The sequence below is a fragment of the Hyaena hyaena genome, unplaced genomic scaffold (assembly GCF_003009895.1).
Source record: "Hyaena hyaena isolate Hyena2069 unplaced genomic scaffold, ASM300989v1 scaffold_669, whole genome shotgun sequence".
In the NCBI taxonomy this organism is placed as follows: Eukaryota; Metazoa; Chordata; class Mammalia; order Carnivora; family Hyaenidae; genus Hyaena; species Hyaena hyaena.
Window position 1 is genome coordinate 1,044,507 of NW_024081304.1, and position 20,994 is coordinate 1,065,500.

A 20,994-nucleotide genomic window follows, 5' to 3' on the forward strand; every position below is an offset into this window, starting at 1 on the left:
CCAGTCTCAGACTGCAGTGTTTGGCAGAAATCAGTGATTTTTTAGAACAGTGGTAGGTGCCTACAACTGGCACTAGTGTATTTTTGTCGCTCTAAAGCACCTACAGAAAGTCCTATGCTTTTCCATATAAGAGTGAGCTTAGGGATGCTTTTCTTCCTTCTAGTTCAGGCTGCCTGCAGATAGAGACCCTTTCCTCTGCTGCCTTATTGATGGTTACATTAAGTACATTAAGTATGACCAGAGTTTATTAATACTGTACTGTAGTCAACATCCGTGTGAGCATATACAATGGCCCCCATGCAGGAATAGGTTCCATTGAGCCAATAGATAACAGTGATTCCATTAGTGATAGTGAAAGTCATCCTACACCATAACCCTCCTCTCTCTTGTCTCCCTCACACCAGCCACGAAGGTTTTCAAAGGTAAGTACAGGTTGATTTGTTTATTATTCTTTATATTTTGTATTTTATTTATTATTTTGTATTATATTACAGTATTGTAATCATTTTTATATGAGTGCTCTTGGGTTGTGGAATGGATCATCTGAGTTTCCATTATTTCTTATGGGGAAATTCACTTTGATATACAAGTGCTTTGGATTACAAGCATGTTTCCAGAACAAATTATGCTCACAAACCAAGGTTTTACTGTGCTTAGGTGCACACAAGAATTCATATAAAATGCAAACATCAATAATTAGAAACAGAAAATTACACACCAGGTTTCCAGACAATGGTGGAAAAGAAAACCCGTGAAAAATAAATTTTTAAAAATGAAGTGTGCACCATTGTCATCTACATAGTTGTTTTAAGTGAATAAAGTAAAAAAGTTTTCTGAAAATGTTATTATCCTGTTAAAGAATATTTTTTTCAGGAAATGTTTATCATTTGATCAAAGTTTATTTTCAAAAAGTCAACTATATTAATGAATAAAATTTGTGTAACTTACTGAGCACTCTTGATAATGTTTCAAAAATCGGACAAATAGATATTTGTAATGAAATCAAACCATTTCTTTTGCCCTGCAGCACTATAGATTACAGGAGCATATAAAGGAAACATCTTGCCAATTTCCCTCTTTAGGAAGCAATGGCCTTTAGAAGGAATTGCCAGTGAGTATGTATTCGGTGTTTGGCTTCTGGCACCTGCTGCTCCCTCTACACGCATGATTATCATGATTGTGCAAGTACAAGATCGAATCCCGTATTTAAAATTTTGAGGGGTGCCTGGGTGACTCAGACGATTAAGGCTCTATTTCTTGGTTTCCGCTCAGGTCATGATCTCATGGGTTTGTGAGTTTGAGCCCTGCGTCAAGCTCTGCGCTGACAGTGTGGAGCCTGCCTGGGATTCTCTCTCTCTCCTTCCTCTCTCTCTGCCCCTCCTGTGATCTCTCTCTCTCTCTCAAAATACATAAATAAACTTAAAATAAAGAAAAAAAATAAAATTTTGACATGGTCTTCATCGTGATTATTTTGCATTAATTTTGATTTTTAAGAAATGACAGCTAACCATATTTGCTATATTTAATGGAATTTCACAGTCCAGTGGTAGACTAGGGCCATAGACTAGGGCTTGGATCTCCAAGACAGAACAATTCAGATTCTAATTTCACTGTACAATGGCAATATTGACAGTGCTGGATGAGGATGAAGATATTCTGGGAAGACTCTAAATGTGGTATGTACCCAGTATACATTATTTATTCACTAGGTTCAAGATGGACACCCAAAAGGAAAAGTACATAATGCTAAAGGTAGAAAAAACCCAGAGTTGAGCTAGTTCAGTCCCTTCAGGTGAGCAAATGAAGAGCCAGAGAAGGAGAGTGACTTGAGAAAGGTCACAGAGCCAGCTAGTGCTGAGCTGGGGTCAGAGTCAAGGCTCCCCAAATCTTGGTATTGTATAGCCTGCTCAGTTATTCATAAGATGTTCATTAAACTACATGGCAATGAGAAAGAATGAAGTCTGGCCATGTGTAGCAACATGGATGGAACTTGAGGGTGTTATGCTGAGCGAAATAAGTCAGGCAGAGAAGGACAAATATCACATGTTTGCACATATAGGTGGATTAGGAGGAACTTAACGGAAGACCATGGGGAAGGAGAAGGGGGGAAATGGTGAGGGAAAGGGAGAGGGGCAAACCATGAGAGACTCTTGAATGCTGAGAACAAACTGAGGACTGATGGGTGTGGGGGGGATAGATGGGCATGGAGGGGGGCACTTGTGGGGATGAGCACTGGGTGTTCTATGGAAACCAACTTGACAATAAACTATTTGTAAAAAAATAAAAATAAAAATAAAATAAAATAAAAATTGCTCAAGCTGCATCCCCCCAGTTTTGATAAGACTGTGTTTTCATTTTCATTCTGTTCAAAATACCTTCTACTGTCCTTTCATTACTTTCTTGATCCATATGCTCCTTAGATATGTATTATTTAATAGTCCCCCATGGTCTTCTGTTAAGTTTCTCAAGATCCACATATGAGTTGCAGTGCCTGGGTGGCTCAGTGGGTTAAGCGTCCGACTTTGGCTCAGGTCATGATGTCACAGTTTGTGGGTTTGAGCCCCGCATCGAGCTCTGTGCTGACAGCTAGCTCAGAGCCTGGAGCCTGTTTTCTGATTCTGTGTCTCCCTCTCTCTCTGACCCTCCCCTGCTCATGCTCTCTCTCTCTCTCTCAAAAATAAATTTAAAAAACATTTTTAAAAAGATCCACATATGAGTGAAAACATAGGGTATCTGTCTTTCTCTGCCTGACTTATTTCACTTAGTATAATATCCTCGAGTTCCATCCACATTGCTACACACGGCTAGATTTCATTCTTTCTCATTGCCATGGAGTATCCCATTGTATAGATAAATCACATCTTCTTGATCCATTCATCAGTTGATGGGCATTTAGGCTCTTTCCATGGTTTGTCTATTGTTGAAAGTGCTGCTCTGAACATTGGGGTACATGTGCCCCTATGCATCAGCACTCCTGGATCCCTTGGGTAAATTCCTAGCAGTGCTATTGCTGGGTCCTAGGGGAGTTCTGTTGTTAATTTTTTGAGGAACCTCCACACTGTTTTCCAGAGCAGCTGCACCAGTTTGTATTCCCACCAACAGTGTAAGAGGGTCCCTGTTGCTCCACATTCTTGCCAGCATCTGTAGTCTCCTGATTTGTTCATTTTAGCCACTCTGACCGGTGAGAGGTGGTATCTCAGTGTGGTTTTGATTTGTATTTTCCTGATGATGAGTCATGTTGAGCATCTTTTCATGTATCTGTTTGACATCTGGATGCCTTCTTTGGAAAATTGTCTATTCATGTCTGCTCTCCATTTCTTCACTGGATTATTTGTTTTTCAGGTGTGGAGTTTGGTAAAGTCCTTATAGATTTTGGATACTAGCCCTTTATCCAATGTGTCATCTGCAACTATCTTTTCCCATTCCACCGGTTGCCTTTAAGTTTTATTGATTGTTTCCTTTGCCGTGCAGAAGCTTTTTATCTTGATGAGGTCCCAATAGTTCATTTTTGCTTTTGATTCCCTTGCCTTTGGAGACGTGTTAAGTAAGAAATTGCTGCAGCTGAGGTCAAAGAGGTTGTTTCCTGCTTTCTTCTCTAGGGTTTTGATGGTTTCCTGTCTCATATTCAGGAAGTAAGGCCAAGTTCTGATGAGGGACCTCTTCATGGTTTCCTCACCTGATGGCCCTCATGAAGGCTCCCCTCTTATGATGTAATTACCTCCCAAGTGCTCCACCTCCTATTACCTTGGGGGTTAGTATTTCAAGATGTAAATTTGGGAGGATGCAAACATTCAGTCCATAACATGAATTACAACACATTGAATTCCAAACTCATAGGATGCCTTCTATTAATGTTAGGGCACTGAGTAGAAAGGAACAGAATCTTGACATTTATAATTGGTATATGTTGGTCCATTCTGATGAGGTTGTTTACCTTGATCCCATAAGTTCTGTGAGTTTTCTTTGCTCATAAGCAGTCTACCACTTCTTGCCCAAGGAGATTCAATTTCCTTTTTTTCTGAAGAACCTGACATGGTTTCTCTGAGCCAGTTCTCCTCCAGGGCACTAAGATCCTCCTCGGAAACTGTACCTCCCATCCCTTTTTGCTTCTAGAGGTGTAACTAGACTCAAGTCCCCACAGGCACAGGGAGCGAGGTATACCCTGCTACCCACTGGGAGCTGTGCTAGAACAGAAAAACTGCAAGCTTCTTCTTCATACATATAGCCAACAACTGTGGATATTTGTTTGGGAATGACCCTTGGGCATAGAATAAAAAGGTGGAAGAAATATAAAGTTGGACCAAGCCAAATATCTTAATTTGGAATTATTAAAATGAGGTTGTGAATTAAATCTCTTTGCTTTTTGGGCTGGCTCCAGTAGTTTGCTTGGCTGGTTAAGTGACATAAGGAACAACAGCCACTTGCTCTAAATTAAGGAGAAATACAATAACTTTCCTGGTGGACTATAGTGTGAGGTACCCAAAGGTCTTGGGAAGACTGTGTTAAAGTGAATTTTTTAATGTAAGATCTGCTCATCCGCCTCTTGGAGGGTCCAGATGACACAGCTTTCACCAAGGTTGTGAAAAATTAATTTATAATGGGACCTCCAACATCTTTGAAGAGCTCTATGGTAGCTCCTGTGTGTTGGCCAGAAATTACTATGGAAACTTCTAACATCCATAAACACATCTGAGAATCAGAACCAAGTGGCAGCACTTATTAGCCAAAGACCAAGCAGGAACACTTCTCATCATGAACATCAGAGATGGTATGATAATCAGAGTTGTCAGACTCCCAGAGAACTTTGGCATTGGTAGTTGATCATGGAGTTTCTGGAGATGAAATAGATGTGCAGCCTACTAAATCCTTTATCTAAGTGAAAATATTCTACAATTAGGAATAGAAATATGGGTTTAATCCATGAAACAAAGAGACTTAGCCTCTTAAAGGTATATTTACAAGATAGATTATGACAGGAATCGTTGGTATTTTCTTGAGCTTGTCTGAGATATTTATGTCTTTCATATTGCTTTTAGGTTTGTGAGAGCGACTATCCTATTTTGGATGTAGTAATTATTTTTTTAAAGTTTATTTATTCAGAGAGAGAGAGGGGGGTAGAGGGGAGAGAATCTTAAGCAGACTCTGAGCTGTCAGTGTGACTAGGGACTAGGAGTGACTAGGGGCTCGAACCCACAAACCGTGAGATCATAACCTGAGCCAAAATCAAGAGTTGGACACTCAACTACCTTAGACACACAGGTGCCCCAGGATTTAGTAATCATTAATTGATTGGTTTAGGAATTGTACCAGATGAACCTTCCTGCCAGCAGTTGCCAATATGGACTTAAATTGCAAGATATGTTTGAGGGGTAATGTCTGTGAAGGATGAAGGGGAGAGAGAGCAGGAATCGGCAGGGAGAGCCTTCAGGCCACACTGCTGATATAGCACCTGTAAGAGAAGGGGACAAGGAAGAGGTTTGGGTATGAAGAGTCTCAGGCAGCAGTGCTGCTGCGACAAGGTCGTGGTCAGCCCAGCAGGGACCTCTGACACTGAGATTTCCCATAGACGAAGTCTTGTGGGGCAGAACTGGCCAGGCCCTAAGACCCTTCCTCCCCCTCCATCTTTCTTAGTCACTGGCTGGGGGCAGCCTGGGAAGAGCATGTCCTCACTCAACTGCGGCAGCGGATCCCTAAGGCACCACAGCTGGAGGCTGGTTACCTGCGTTCCCAGCAAGATCAGCCATTGCTTCCTGGATGGAGATCCCTGCTGCTCACCTCCATGGCTGCCAGAGGAATGAATGCATCTAAATTACAGACCTACAAGGCCGCCCGGACATACACCTCAGGGTGTGGTGTTTGAAGTGACGCGCTTGAAAACGGATATTCCCAGTGACTATAATGCTTTGTGGGTGCATTAGAATTCAGGGCAAGGCAAGCAAGGGCCCAGTTTACACTGGGAAAATTCTACTGTTGTCAATTGTATTAAATGTACAGTCATTCACTAAGATTTTAAGAGAGTCAAATATTAATACAGAAATGAAAAGCTCAGGAATAACTGAAATTATTTGCTTGTTGAAAGCAAGATTTGAGGGGTGCCTGGATGGCTCAGTCAGTTAAGCGACCAACTCTTGATTCCAGCTCAGGTCCTGATCTCATAGTTCGTGAGTTTGAGCCCCACATCAGGCTCTGTGTTGACAGCATGGAGCTTGTTGGGGATTTCTCTCTCTCTCAAAATAAATTAAGCATTAAAAAATAAAGCAGGATTTGAAACCTCAGACATATAGAAATTCTTACGATATTCCCTATAAGTGATCTTTTACACCAGTTAACTCAAAGGAGATCCAATCTGCTGATAATGACACATTTTTATGAAGGACTTCTGTTGATTAAAAAAAAAATCCCAAGTCTGACTTAGATGAAGATGTTTATTACATCGTGAGTAGGTTATTTGGTAGTTCTTTAATATTTTGAAAGCTAGTTTTCACTGAATCCCTAGTCAAATGTTATTTTTTTTCTTTTGATTAGGCTTCACTCAGTGTGGAGCTCAATGCAGGGCTTGAGCTCACAACTCTGAGATCAAGACCTGAGCTGAGATCAAGAGTCGGACGCTTAACTAACTGAACCACCCAGGCGCCCTGAGTTTTCACTGAATCCCTACATCTGCTCAAGTGCAAGTTTATGTCTGTTAGGGAAGTGAGGGATAATCAGCACACATCTTCCATTTCCCATGCTTATACCCTTTTAATTCTCAAAATAGCCATAGGAAGAAGATGCTATTTACATGCACTTGCTATGGACAATGGAATTTTAGATGGTCTACTCAGCTTAGTCAGGAGTAAAAAAGACTGCATTTAGGCCCGTCAGACTCCCGAGACTGTACACCCAAACACGATTCCATAGGACCTTCTGTGAATTCAGTAAAGAATTTCTCATTTACAGAAAAATAGTGAAACTGATAGTACCCAGGATAATTTACGTTTGCTTAAAATGCACCCCCCACTCACTCTGTTCTGTTGTTGATTTTAAGTGACCTCACTTGTCCACTAAAAATGAGCAATTCTAAGCCAGGAAAGTCCCCTTGAAATTGTAGGCCAAGTGTTATGTATAAGGGTATTTTTCTGTGAGAAGAGTCACTAGATGCAGTTAAATTCTCAAAGAGGTTACAGGTCTCTGGATGATAAGAGGCCACCATAGAGTCTAGGTTCTTCCAAATACAGAATAAGTCAGTTTGGACTTTTTTTTTTCTTTTTCTTTTATTTTTTTTTTAAGTTGAGACTATTGTATAAGGAAGGTCAGCCTATTCACAATCCTGGCTAGAAGGGCATAGGAATTGTTTTAGGCTTAGTGATTTGAGCCTGTGGTAATAAATGAGATAAAGAGATTGTTCTAGATCCTAGAACATAGTGATGCAAGATACAAAATTTCAGACCACATTTGGTGCAGAGAAGCACATTTCCATGATCACTGACTGTCTCTCAAAAGGATCAACCACTTCAGCTGAAATTGATCCAGAGTGAACTTGCTGCCACCAGGTAGCTGGCTGACCCCTCTGGAGACGGTGCCATATTGGGGGCTCCATGTTGGCCTCTGCTTCTGAAAGACTGGGCACACAGCAATGGCTGTAAAGAGGTCAGCCTTGGTGAGTAGAGATCCACAGTGCTGAGCACAGTTGGCCACTGAGTTCCTGAGCCCCATGGGTTTTGATGTGACTGCTGGGGAAGAGCCTGATGGATATTTACCAAATGGGTACCCTCATTCATTTTGACTCGAAGGAGAGGTGGCCAAAGATTTAAGTCTGTACTGATGTGTATTTTATGCCCGGTTGATTGGCTGTGAGGAGGTGGGTACCCTCACCATCAGATTATTAAACTTCTCTGCTAAGGTTATTCTGTATATCTCTGTATGGAGACATACAGAGGCAAAGTGCTGGGGAGGCCCGGCAGTCTGGAAGATAAAAGATCCTGATCAGACTGACCTGGGATACACTGTAAGAAAAACACGATAGTGTGAAGTTTTCTTTTAATGTTTGTGAAAAAGTTGACATTTCCTCATATAGTCACGTTTTTACTAATTTACAAAGATTCAGTGTACGCAAAGGTGATCACGTTGCATACATAAACGTGTGAATTTTTTATTTTCACAAGTTCATCAATGCTGGGGACTGTTCCAGTCATGACTTTCTTGCGATTTATGTATTCCTTCTAGGGAAAAAAATTGTACCATTGTGCTGCAAAATACAATCAACGATGAGAATGTAAGGATTCAAATCTGAAACATCACTCAGCATCACCAACGGTGTTTGTTCATGTTTGGTTATGCAACTTTAACAGCAAGGAAATTTCACATATGGAATTCAAAAGAATCCCCACATGCAAGCTATCCACGCGGGGGGACTATACCTAACTCTATTAGCAGGTGCTATAATGAGGCTTAATGAAAATAGGGGAGGAAAAGAAAACAGGGATAGAAAGATAGATTTCTTAAAGTCCTCATCATAGATGGCTGTGTACAATTATATAAGCACCACACATTAGCTTCCTTCCAGAAGAAAAGGACTTTGTAAATAATACACAGTTTAATTTCTTGCGTTTATACTTAGATTGAAATGTTGTATGTACGAAGAAGCACTTATGAGGTGGTAGAGTAAGAACTTCTGAAAACCCACTAATGCAAAAAGGCAATGAAAACACTGGCAAATATTGTCAAGGTTTCGACACTCTGGAATTAACCAATGGGGCTGCAAAAAATCGGAACGATATTTATTGAAGATAAATGGCGAAACTGCAATAATGACAGCAAACTTTGCAGTGTTTTAAACTGCCCTCTTCCTGATCTCTTCTCTTCTGCTCCGCAGTAGCTTTGAAAATGGACTCACAGCTATGGTTGCTCTGTGAAGCAGCAACCTATCAGACACGCTGAAGGGGAAGAAACAGGTTTAGAGCGTCCCCGAAGCTCCATTTCCAGACAATTGTCACTATACGTTTCCGGTGTGCGTAATTCAACAGTCTGAGAGCTCCCTCTGTGTGCGCAGCCCTGTTCACAACCTTACGCTGCCAGACATCACTCCTATAGGGAGTATTGAAGGGAAGGGGTGATGGGGAACAGTCTCGTCTTGTTTTGATTTTATGAGCAATATTTCTTTAAGTAAAAACCTATTTATTTATTTTGAGAGAGAGCGCGAGCGAGCGAGCAGAGAGTGAGAGAGAGAAGGGACAGAGATAGAAAGAGAAAGAATTCCCAAACAGGTTCTGCACCATCAGCACTAAGCCCGATGTGGGGCTCGAACTCACGAACTGCGAGATCGCGACCTGAGCCGAAGTTGGCGCTGAACCGACAGAGCCACTCCGGCGCCCCGCTGAGCAATATTTCTAATGTTTCTCCCCCAGGAATAATGTGCAAAGCAGATACATGCTGACACTTTTGTACCAAACGCTTTTAACTTTTCTCATAAATATTTGCTGCCTTTTATCACATGTGTTTTCTTCGTCTATTAAGATGATCACAGAATCCTCTCTTTTTCTATTAATACATTGTGCCAGCTTTTGATTTCTTCCCTCTCAGCTCCGAACTCACACTTCTAGCCTGCTGGATTGAAAAGTTCTGGTTCCGTTAAAAGTTTCTATGTTTTAAAATAAATTTTATACTTTGATAAAATTTTTTTTTTCCTATGGCGTCAGTGACTGAGGTCTGCCTGTTGGGACCGCCTAAGACACGGCGAGGAAGACGCTGCCCAGAGCCAGGTGGGTGGCACAGCAGGTGCTGGGGGCCCTAAGCTTCTCCAGCGCGACGCTCTTCTCCGGTGCGGGGCCGCGCTGCTGCAGGGTGTGCAGCTTTGCTTACACCTCCCTGGGCAGGTAATAATGTATCAATCCTCTGGCCACACACGTGCCTGTGCATACCACTCGCAGACTCCTTGGGGGGACTTATTTCCAGCAACTCCCAGAGGGCACTTTTCTAGAGAGTTCCACCGCAGAGGCACCACAGCTTTACCCCCATTTTGTGAGTTGCTGCGGGGCTCCGGAGCAAGGTCAGGATTTTAACACTTGGAGGGTGGATTCTTTTCCCTGGGTGCTCTCTCTGAACTCTGGAGGTGTGTCTCCCTTAGGTGTGCTATCTTCCTGGGAGATCTACCTCAACTCTGTGGAAATATTTCCTGGGGCTCTGATCTCGGCACGAGGGAGGCGTTTCCGTGGGCAGCTTGTTTCCACCATTTTGGAGAGGGGGGCCGTCGTTGGTGGTCAGAGAGACAGAGTTCTGTGAGGGCCTTTCCTCGTGGAATTGTCTCAGTGCTGGTGAGGGGGCTCTTCTCTGGGTGCTTATCTCAGTCGAAAGTCGGGGGTGGGGGGTGTTTCCTGGAAACCCATCCAAGCTGTGTGAGGGCGGGAACGTTTCCTCCGGCACATGGCCTCAGCCCCCAGGTAAGTGTCCCTGAGGGCTTCTCCCTCAGCCCGTGAGACTCTCCTTGGTGCTTAGCTCAGCCCGAGGGGGCACTTTGCCTGGCTGCCCTGTCTCAGCCCTGATGGGGGTGGGATTTTCTTGTGTGGGGCCGGTGCTGGTGGGGACCCTTCGTCCTGGGGAGACTTTCATGGGCGCTGTGTCACAACGTGCGGGGACGCTGTTCCTTGCGTGTTCTGAGACTGGAGTGAAACTGCCTTCGGGGCTCTGTCTGAGCCGTGGGGGGAGAACTTGCCGTGGGGGGAGAACTTGCCGTGGGGGAGGGAACGTGCCGAGGGGGTGGGAACTTGGCGTGGGGGAGTGAACTTGCCGTGGGGGGAGAACTTGCCATGGGGGGAGAACTTGCCGTGGGGCAGAGAACTTGCCTTGGGGACAGAACCTGCCGTGGGGTGAGAACTTGCCGTGGGCAAAGAACTCGTAATGGGGGAGACAGCTTGCCGTGAGGGGAGAACTTGCCGTAGGGAGAGAATTTGCCGTGGGCGAGAGAACCTGCCATGGGCGAAGAACTTGCCGTGGGGCAGAGAAATTGCCTTGGGGAGAGAACTTGCGATGGGGGAGGGAACTTGCCGAGGGGGTGGGAACTTGCCGTGGGGGGAGAACTTTCCATGGGGGGAGAACTTGGCGTGGGCGAGAGAACCTGCCATGGGCGAGAGAACTCGCCGTGGGGCAGAGAAATTGCCCTGGGGAGGGAACTCGCCGTGGGGGGGCGGAGAACTGGGTTTTGGGGGCTTTCTCAGCGCCGGGCGCTTGGGCTCTTTGTTGGTGCTCCCTCTGAGCTCTGGGGAGCTGAGACTGGTGTCTGAAAGGTCCATCCGTGCACAGAAGGGGGAGTCCGCCTGCAGCGCTCTGCCTCCGCCCTAGGGAAGGAGGTGTCCTTGGGCACTGCATCTCCCTTGTGTGGCGGGGGTGGGGGCGGGGGGGGCTGTTCCGTGGCTACTGTCTCCGCCATGGCTGGGGAGCAGGCTGGGGCTCTGTCTCTGCCTTAGAGGGGGATTGTCCTTGGTGTGCTCTGTCTCAGCCTTTGGGGGAGGTCAGACTTGGGTGCGCTAATGCACTTTGGGGGGAGTCGTTCTGAGTTGGGTGCTCTGTTCCAGCCTGCGGTGCAGTAATTTTCCTTGATTTCTGGATCTCAGTGTTGGGGGAGGTCTATCTATCCTTTTAACTATCACCTTGGGACTCAAGGTGGGGACCAGACTGGCAGTGTATGAGAGAGAGTTGGTTGTGTTATATACTCACAAACGCTTGCCGTATACACAGTCTTCAGGCTCAGCCACACTGCTGGGCATGCAGGGACCTGTCTTTATGTCTAAATGTGCATTTTGTGTTGATTGTTGAGGTTTGTTGGCCATTCGTGTACGTGTTTTATTAAGTGCCTTTCCAAGCTTTTTACCCACATTTTATGAGATATTTGTGTTTTGTTAAACTGACTTGTAGTCCTACATATATTTATATTCCTGTATATATTTAGATATATAATTCTGAGTTCTTATGCAGATGCAGATCTGTTTTGCTTTGTCACTATCTCTCTCTCTCTTTTTATTTTTTTTTATTTCTCCGAAAGTCTCTTTATTTGCCATTGTCCTTGGGAGTTTTTTCTGTTTTTGATTTTGATTTTGGTTTTCTTTTTTTACAAATAGTTTATTGTCAAGTTGGTTTCCATATAACACCCAGTGCTCATCCCCACAAGTGCCCTCCTCTTTGTCACTATCTTAATAGTGTCTTTGTGATGAATAGATATTATGAGTTCAGTTAAGTTAATTGAACGGTCTATTCTTTTATGGTTAATGCTTTTATTTGTTCCAAACCTGTCCTACTCTAAAAGTCATGAAGGTCATATCCTAAGTTTTGCTCCAGTCTCCTTTTCATTTGAAATCAATGTAGTGCGGATGGCAATGGGGTCAGAGAGGAGGCACATTTCCCCTTAGGGACCAGGTGGACTCACTGAAGGGACCACAGTGGCTTGGGGACCTCAGTGTCAGCCAGCTAGCAGGTGCTATTTCCAGACTGATTTCTGGACTCTCTATCGTCCTGCACGGGAGGATCCGGCCTCCCTCGCTCCAGCCCACATGGTTGTCATTGCTCTTCCTTTGCAGTAAGTCCACTGGCTGGCGTCGCACGTCTTCCAACTTTGTTCTTTTTCTGAAAGCTCATCTCAGCTCTTCTACTGTTTTCTATCAGCTCGCAAATATCCCCCAAATGTAACAGGGTGGATTTTAAAATTCTATATTTTAAATAAAAAGTATTTCCATTTTAAATATGATTGCAATAGTTACTCCTAGCAGAAATGACCATAATGGCTTAAAAATGAGTTTTGTAATCCACACAAAAAATGCATTTCTCTCCGTCTCCTGAGCCCTTTAACATCTCTCAGCGAGGTGTTATGTGTTACGTGTAGTGCTTTGGCACACCTGTCGTTAGGTTTACTCCTGGGGTTTTGATGTTCTTGACACTGTTTGCAATGGTATTTTAAATTTCTTTTTCTAATTATTTTGGTTATTACAGAGAAATAGATATGGCTTTTGATTCTTCCTCTTGCGGCCCGTAAAATGGCTGTTGTTCACTTATAAACTCTAATGGTATCCTTTTGGATATTCTATCTACAGAAAAATGCCATCTGTGAATGACATTGTTACTTTTACCTTTCTAAAAATTATACTTATAATATTTTCTTGGCACTGGTGCACTTTTTATGACTTCCATATATTCTTAAATAGATAGTAGACATCCTTGTCTCATTTACAAACTTAGGTAGAAAATGTTTGGTATATCTCCATTAAGTATAATGTTTGCTATAGGATTTTTTGGGGTGGATGACTCCACATCTTCTCTTCCTTAACCTTGTCCTTGAGTTTTTGCCAAAATTATAACTCTGTGAAATACTAAATAAGTTAGTACAGGTAGAGCATTTAGCTGAGGACCTGGCTGGTATGAAATGCTGCATGAAAATAATTTCCCCCTTTTGTACTTCTCCTAAATGGGAACTGTCAATAATTCATAAAAGGTATTTATCCCCAGTTCATTCCAATATGATGGGGCAAATTTGGGGGTTACCTTTAAATGAGAAGACCTTTCAGCTAGTCTGTCATGCTGATACATGCCATTTGATGTAAGAGCAATCTTTAAAAGTGCCCATCACAGGGCTCTTAGATGGACATCTTTGAACACTGTGCCATTGGAAATATGTGGATTAAAGATTTGCACCTCCAGTCCCCCTCACCTTCTACAAAGGGCATTCTGTAAACACCCAGCCAATATTGATACTGTTGTATTTAAATAAATATGGAAAAGACACTGAATTCTTTCCCCTGAAAGGGTTGACACAGAATGTTATTTACTTTGTCAGGGAGGTAATCATGTGCTTACTTAATTCTGGCTGAGGGGTTCACATCCTGCAAGCAAGCTGATTCACTGTGTACAATGTTTGCCTTTGGACTACACTTATAGGATAGTTTCCTCCGTTTCCCCCCTAGACTACATGGGAAAGAGGCTGAGGCTCCTGAGAACAGAGTGTGTGTGGGGGCATGGTAAACCTTGGCTCCTAAGAAAACTCATATTAACGATGCAGAGGCATGTTGTATACACATATGTACAATGCAGCTCAGCATGTTTGCATTTTTTAAAAGTTTATTTATTTATTTTGAGAGAGAGAGAGACCAGCAGGGGACGGGAACAGAGAATGAGAGGGAGAATCCCAAGCAGTATCGATGCTCTCAGCACAGAGCCTGTCTCTGAGCTCTATCCCATGAACTGTGAGATCATGACCTGAGCTGAGATCGAGGGTCTGAGCCACCCAAGCGCCCTAGTATGGTTGCACTTTTGTAGTTAATGGACTATGTTTCTTGATGCTTTTTAGGAAATGATGACTGATAAAGCAGAGGGTTCTGCTGTTGAACCAGAGAACCAAATGAAACGTCATGGAGATCCGGGGACTCCTCCTCCGTGTAAGAGAAGACTGACCATGGAGATGCAGTCAGTGATGCTGGAAGGAGAGGAAGCATCCCAGCCCGGGTGCTCAGCCATGACCTTGGAAGGTGGTGAGGATGCCTGTCCCCCACCCCCCTACCTTTCCTGCCTCATTGCCGCCTGGCCCCTGGCTCCTCCCCTCCACTGGAGCAGTTCCCCTGAAGGGCACCAGCTTTGGGTGACGCTGCCCTTATTTTCTCGGCCACACTGGGTACAGGTGTTCACTCTCTCCTTCGTGGAAACCTTCCCGGATTCCCAAACTCCGCACTCTACTGGTTTCCTTCTCCTTACTGAATATTCCTTTGCTTTCATTCTTTGCTCTGCCTTCTGTGTCTCCTCTTAATACACTACTCCTTCCTGGGTCCCACCATCGGGATGTCCCTCATGCCGCACACCTCCTCACTCAGCAGGCCGCTCGCTGCACTAGCTTCTGAGCTCACAGCCTGCCCTCCCACGTGACGCTCCTGACCCATCACCGCCCCGCAGCCAGAGTGACCCTGTGCGCACGGAAATCCCTTCATGCGACGTCCACCCTGAAGCCCGCCATCCACTCCCCCGAGCGCTCAGAACAGAATCGGAGCTCCCGACGCTGGTCTACGCGCTCCGCAGGACCCGGTCCTGCCATCCTCTCCTGCGCGTGTCCTCTGGGAGGGGGGGTCCTCCTTGCTCTCTCTGCCTCTGTCCTTTCTCCATGGCCCCGGCTCGTCCCCTCCTAGGGGCCCTGCACTGGCCCTCACGGCAGCCGGAAGTCCTCCTCCTCACGTGCACGGGCCCCCTGTCTCCTGTGCCAGGGGTCACCTCCTCAGAGGGCCCTGCCTGACCACGGGGTCCTGGAGGCTCCCCCTCCTGCTGTCGGTCACATCCTTGATGTCTTCCTTCCTATCGTGAGTTCAAACTATATTATTCCCTTTGCTCATACCCTCTAACTTCCCCATGAGGATGTAAGTTGCATAAGGGTAGGGACCGCCCCTGTCTGTCTCATTCCCTGCCTATCTCCCAGCATTTGGCTCAGTACCTGGTACAGAGGAAGCTGAGTAAGTGAAAGAGAGGTGTCAACAAGGTATAAAAAATTCATTCATCTTCTGAGACAGAAAAGACAGATAAGGAAGATTATTTACTGACTGGGATTTTTAATGATAGAGTGCCAGTATCGGCATCCTGACATCCAGTGGCACGTTCAGGTTTTTACCTTGTAAAGGGCATCAAGGAGGCATTAAATCATGAACGCCAGTGCTCTGTGAATGTTTGTTTGTTTATTGGTTGTACTGTCCAACTGCATTTCTTTTTTTTTTTTAAATGTTTTGTTTATTTCTAGGAGAGAGAGAGAGACAGCGTGAGCAGGGGAGGGTCAGAGAGAGAGGGAGTCACAGACTGAAACAGGATCCAGGCTCTGAGCTGGCAGTCAGCACAGAGCCCGACGTGGGGTTCGAACCCACAAACCGTGAGATCATGACCCGAGTGAAAGTCGGACGCTTAAGCGACTAAGCCACCCGGGCGCCCCAGTCCAACTGCATTTCTATATGTTTGCATAGTGCCAAGAATATAAGGAGAGGCTTCTTTGTTCTTTTATTTTTCCTGAAGTCAAAATTTCAGGTCCGATACATGTATCCAGTATATCCTCCTGCTATGTCATAAAACCGTTAGAGACTGCGGAGCACGTGCATGTCCGTGCGGGGTTGTGGACCTGCCTGTCATCGCAGCCCCACATTACATTTGGTTTCCAGATGCACCTGTTGTTCAGGGTATCCACGGGGAGGTGAGGGAAAGTGGTCGATCCACACTGAGGGCTTCTGGTCAAAATCCGTCCCCCCAGAGCCTGTGACTGTGGCAGGAGATGGTACTCCACACCAACCAATTGGATTCTTTGTCTCATGACCTAACCAGTCTCAGCAAAGGTGGGCGGAGTCACAAACCTGGTAGGAATGCGTTGGTGGCAGGAGTCATTACCAGCTCTGTCTCTACAGATAACCCCAAGGCCACAGCGATGTCTGTGCTGGGAGAAGTGCCAGGTAACCTGGCACTACCAAGGCAAATCAGTTCGGAAATGAAAAGTCAGTTGAAGAAGGAAATTCAAAGATTTGGGCAACGTGAGTAGAATAAGGATTTTTATAAGTGAAACCACAGGAAATGTTTCTCATTCTATGAATTAAAGTTTTTTTTTTGAAGTTTATTTATTTTGAAAAAGAGGGGGGGCAGAGAGAGGGAGAGAGAGAATCACAAGCAGTCTGGGTCTCATGAACCGTGGGATATGACCTGAGCTGAAATCAAGAGTTGGATGCTTAACCGATGGAGCCACCCAGGCGCCCCTCTCATTCTGTGATTTAGACTGGATTCCACAGACCTCTTAAGGTTCATCCTTTGTTGGAATTGGGTTTTCACACAATATAAGACAGTTCCTCTTTACTGCGACTACAATGTTCCAGCTATTTGTTCTTTTTAAATCTCTTAATTGGTTATTGTTTGTAAGAGTTCTATTGGTAGATATGTTTGGGTGTCTGGATGTAAGAATATAAAACACAAATACTGTGTAACATTCTAGCCCTTGAATGATTGCTGAGGCAGCAGATACACCAAGATTGAGTTCTGACTCTTTTTTCTACTTTAGAAATACTGACAGTTTTTTTTTTTCTAAATATCTCCAGAATATGATAGAGTCTTCAAATTGCTTGAAGGAGGGCAAGGACCTATGGAATTGCGGGAAAAGTTTTGTTGTGGTTTCCATGAAGGAGACAAGTAGGTGGGTATTAAGAGAAACTGCAGTATGTTTCAAAGCAGGGCCTAGTGAGGTGCTGGGTGACAGGTGGGGACGGGACTGCCTGGCTTTCTCAAACCCTGGCCCTCATTCAGAGTTCATGCTGTCTCTGCAGTTATTTAGATTGATATCATCTGATCTCACTCATTCTTCCAAGCTCAGTGACACTTCTATTCACCCCAGAGTTTCAGGTGGGCATGGACCATGAGCGGACACTCTTTGTATTTCCCAGATTGTCCCTTACCATGAGAGTCCATTTTCTTTTGTCGTTTTTTTCAGTTTTTTAAAATGATTTTTATTTATTTCTGAGAGAGAGAGAAAGAGGCAGCATGAGGTGGGGAGGGTCAGAGAGAGAGGGGGAGACACAGAATCCAAAGTAGGTTCCAAGCTCTGAGCTAAGCTGTCAGCACAGAGCCCAACGTGGGGCTCGAACCCACGAATTGTGAGATCATGACCTGAGCCGAAGTCAGACGCTTAACCGACTGAGCCACCTAGGCTCTCCAATGAGGGTCCATTTTCTATCCCTTGGTAGATTGGAAGCTTCTCTTTCTATCTGCCACAGAGCCTCCCTAATTATAGGTTCTTGGGTATCTTTTGGTTAATGATTTGTCTCTTTATTTTCAGATTTAAAAGATAAGCCTTAATAAGCCACCTTGAGACGGTACTAGAAATATTGGAATTGGACCAAATTCTCAACGAAGATAATCCACCCCAAATTTATAATCCTATTAGGGAAATGATCAATAACAAACCAGAACAAGTTGGCTGTCCTAGAATGGAACCTGATATTGTTGATGCCTCCAGCACGTGTTAGTTAAGAAAATTGTCTTCTTGAGGCAAAAAAAAAGTGTTAGAACTTAAATGTTATAAGTTTCTGTTATTAAAAGTTGGGCATTTGCCCTAAGTATTTTGTTTGAATAGACAATTTATTGTGTGTGTGTGTGTGTGTGTGTGTGTGTGTGTGTGTTCATCTTCCCCCTGAAGTGGGAGACCCTGTTAAGTCATCAGGTTACATTCCATATTAGTTCCTGAGCGGGTCCCAGGCTTTTACTGGCATTCATAACTGTCTTCTCCACCAGCTATTTCTTCTTTGTTTTGCCTGAAACGGTCCCTCAGCCTGAGGAGTCATTGGGCTTGGCCTGAGGGAAGGATTCATACCTTAATTACAGACGGACTTGATCAGTAAATGTCCTCCCTCAACTGAGTTGTTATAATTTCCTTTGACTTGAATCACAGACTTGAAATCACTGGGAGAAACCTAAACTTGGTGGACATATTTCTCCTCAGTGTCTCGTGTAGCTGCAAGCCAGTGTCCTTAACACTCGGGTCCCCTCTCCCTTCACTGTGCAGGCGCCCCATGTTTGCCTGATGGTTGAGAAAGACGAGTATCCAGACTGCTGGGCAGTGTCTATTTCCATTTCAGTGGGGTCATTGTTGGGGCGCTTGTGGAAAACATTCCTCCTTTGCAAAAAGCCCTCCAGCATGGGGAAGCCAAAAGCTCTGGGGACAGGTAGCAAAATTTAACTACTGAATACAAAGGAGCAATAGTGAGAAGAGCCCCTCACATCGCCATCCCTTCAGTAATGAAGATGTGAATCGCAGCTATGGGAGAGACAGCTCTCTCTCTTGGCAAATGAGGGAGAGCATGACACCCTCTAAATTCTATTGTCCCAGCCCCTCAAGGTACTGTTTCCAACTTAGAACCAAAATCGTCGCTTTAAAATATCATTCTATGATTTTTCTTTTTGAAACTGCCCCTTCAGGATGATCAGGCAGACCATAAACCTAGTGAATTCCATGAGCATGTGCCCTGAGAAACAATATACTTGTCAAGTGATGCTGTGTGGAAATCCATGACAGCAGATAAGGCATTTTCTAAATCCATGAATGTCGGTTTTCTCAAAAATCTATCGGTGAGAAGGAAGATCCTTATGTAGAACAAAGGTGAATTCATGTACAAAGGGCTACATTTCCCTGAGGAAAGAGACCAAAATAATCAACCTGCCACCTGGTAGCTGATTGACCACTTGGGGGAATGACGCCATATCGGGTGCTCGGTGTTGGTCTGTGTGCGTGATGCAAGGAGCAGTCAGCAGCATCTGTACCACGACCAGCCTTGGTGAGTGGGTGTTCATGTTCATGGGCCATGCGTGACATTCATCCCTGCCTCCATGACCGTGATGCACCATTACTACTTGGAGGAAGGTGGGGTGCCCCTAAGGAGCTATGGGGGTGGTCCTGGATGCTCAGAGTGGCCTCAACTGAGAGACCGAAAGGAAATGGGGGCCTCATTCCTACAAACTGAAGAAACTAGACTTGACAAAAACCTGAAAGGGCGTGGCAGCAGTTTTTCTCTCTTGAGTTTCCAGTTAATGACCCATCATGGTCAACAACTTGACCTCAATTCCTTGAGACCCTGAGCACAGAAATTTATAGTACCTGCGTGGAATTCTGAATGATGAAATTGCTTGAGAAGAATTTGTGTCATTTCACACTGCTAAATATCAGCTAATTTACTATGCAGCTTTAGAAAACTGATATGGGCAAAATGCCTATATATAGGGAAGTAACAAATGAAAATCAGGCATGATGTGTTTCTTTTCCATTCAAGAGATCACAGAGACCTCCCATGAGGCCATAGTGGAGGGTCAGAAAACTTTTCTCTTCTAGGCCCTGCTCCAAGCTAGCCGATTTTCAGGTCACATGTCAGTGGGTCATAGTATCACAAAACCACAAGACCACAAACCATGTTATCACCAGCCCCTGAAGGACCAACTCTTTGCTATATGTCTCTTTTTGAATGTCAAGAAAGTTGAGATTTACCAATTTGCTCTTCACCATACATGTGACATGTGCCAGACTACTAACTACATGACTAAACATTTCACTAAGTTGTAAGGCCTCTGATTTAAGGGCAGTGACCAATGTTAGGGACAGGTGATGAAGGCCAGTAAGGAGTATTTCATGGTAGAATCTCAGAGACTTGACATAAGCCTGAGGTATGAAGTGAGGGTACCCTTTCCAGTTGAAGGCAAACTCTTCCTGGCTAAGTTTCCTTTTTTTATGTTTTTATTTATTTCTGAAAGAGAGAGAGAGGGAGAGAGAGAGCATGAATAGGGGAGGGTCAGAGAGAGGAGACACAGAATCTGAAACAGACTCCAGGCTCTGAGCTAGCTGTCAGCACAGAGCCCGACGCGGGGCTCGAACCCACAAACCGTGACATCATGACCTGAGCCGAAGTCGGACGCTTAACTGAATGAACCACCCATGGCTAGGTTTCCTAAAAGAGGGAAAATAATTTGCTCACTCAGGTATACATATAAGATGCTCAGGAATGAGGTGATCGCTAAAGCAATGGAGCCTCAAGGAAAAGACCAGGTGTAACTGAATAAACAGACAATTAGGTTAATGGTAAGTTGCCGTCATTCTCCAAGATCTCAAAGTTCTTCACAGGCCAAATAGGTAAGATGAAAGGGACACGGTCAGAATTACCACCATGCATCTTTCAAATTCTTGATGGTGCCACATATCACTACTGGGTGGGTTTGGGGAAAATCTGGCACTACTGAGAGACAGTAGTGAGGTAAAATTCCATCAGTGACCTGACCTCCATTGTCCCTCACTGTGGCTGGTGGGCCACAGGGATGCTTTGGGTCTCCTGGAATTAGTGTCATTGAGATCCAGTTTTGAGTTTTCTTCAAGAATCTGATTACTTCCCTCCCCCCATGCACTGTCATGCTGGTACCCGACCCCAGGTCCACTGGCCACAGGAAAGGTGGGGATAACAATAAGAGCATAGATATCTGGCAGTGCAGCACGGTCCT

General features: G+C 44.6%; 1 long non-coding RNA gene across 3 annotated transcripts in view; it reads left to right on the plus strand.

Annotated features, from left to right (window-relative positions):
• The window catches only part of LOC120220142, a 36,159-nt gene extending 18,082 nt beyond the window's left edge, over window positions 1-18,077 (plus strand). The window contains exons 1-5 of one of the 3 annotated variants that reach the window (XR_005525478.1): window positions 10,230-10,292; window positions 14,309-14,489; window positions 16,383-16,505; window positions 17,061-17,155; window positions 17,795-18,077. This is a non-coding gene — a long non-coding RNA (uncharacterized LOC120220142). Of the gene's footprint in view, window positions 1-10,229; window positions 10,293-14,308; window positions 14,490-16,382; window positions 16,506-17,060; window positions 17,156-17,794 lie in introns of those variants that run through there. The other 2 variants (XR_005525477.1, XR_005525476.1) reach the window with 2 other exon arrangements.
• The last annotated feature ends 2,917 nt before the right edge of the window (window positions 18,078-20,994 follow it).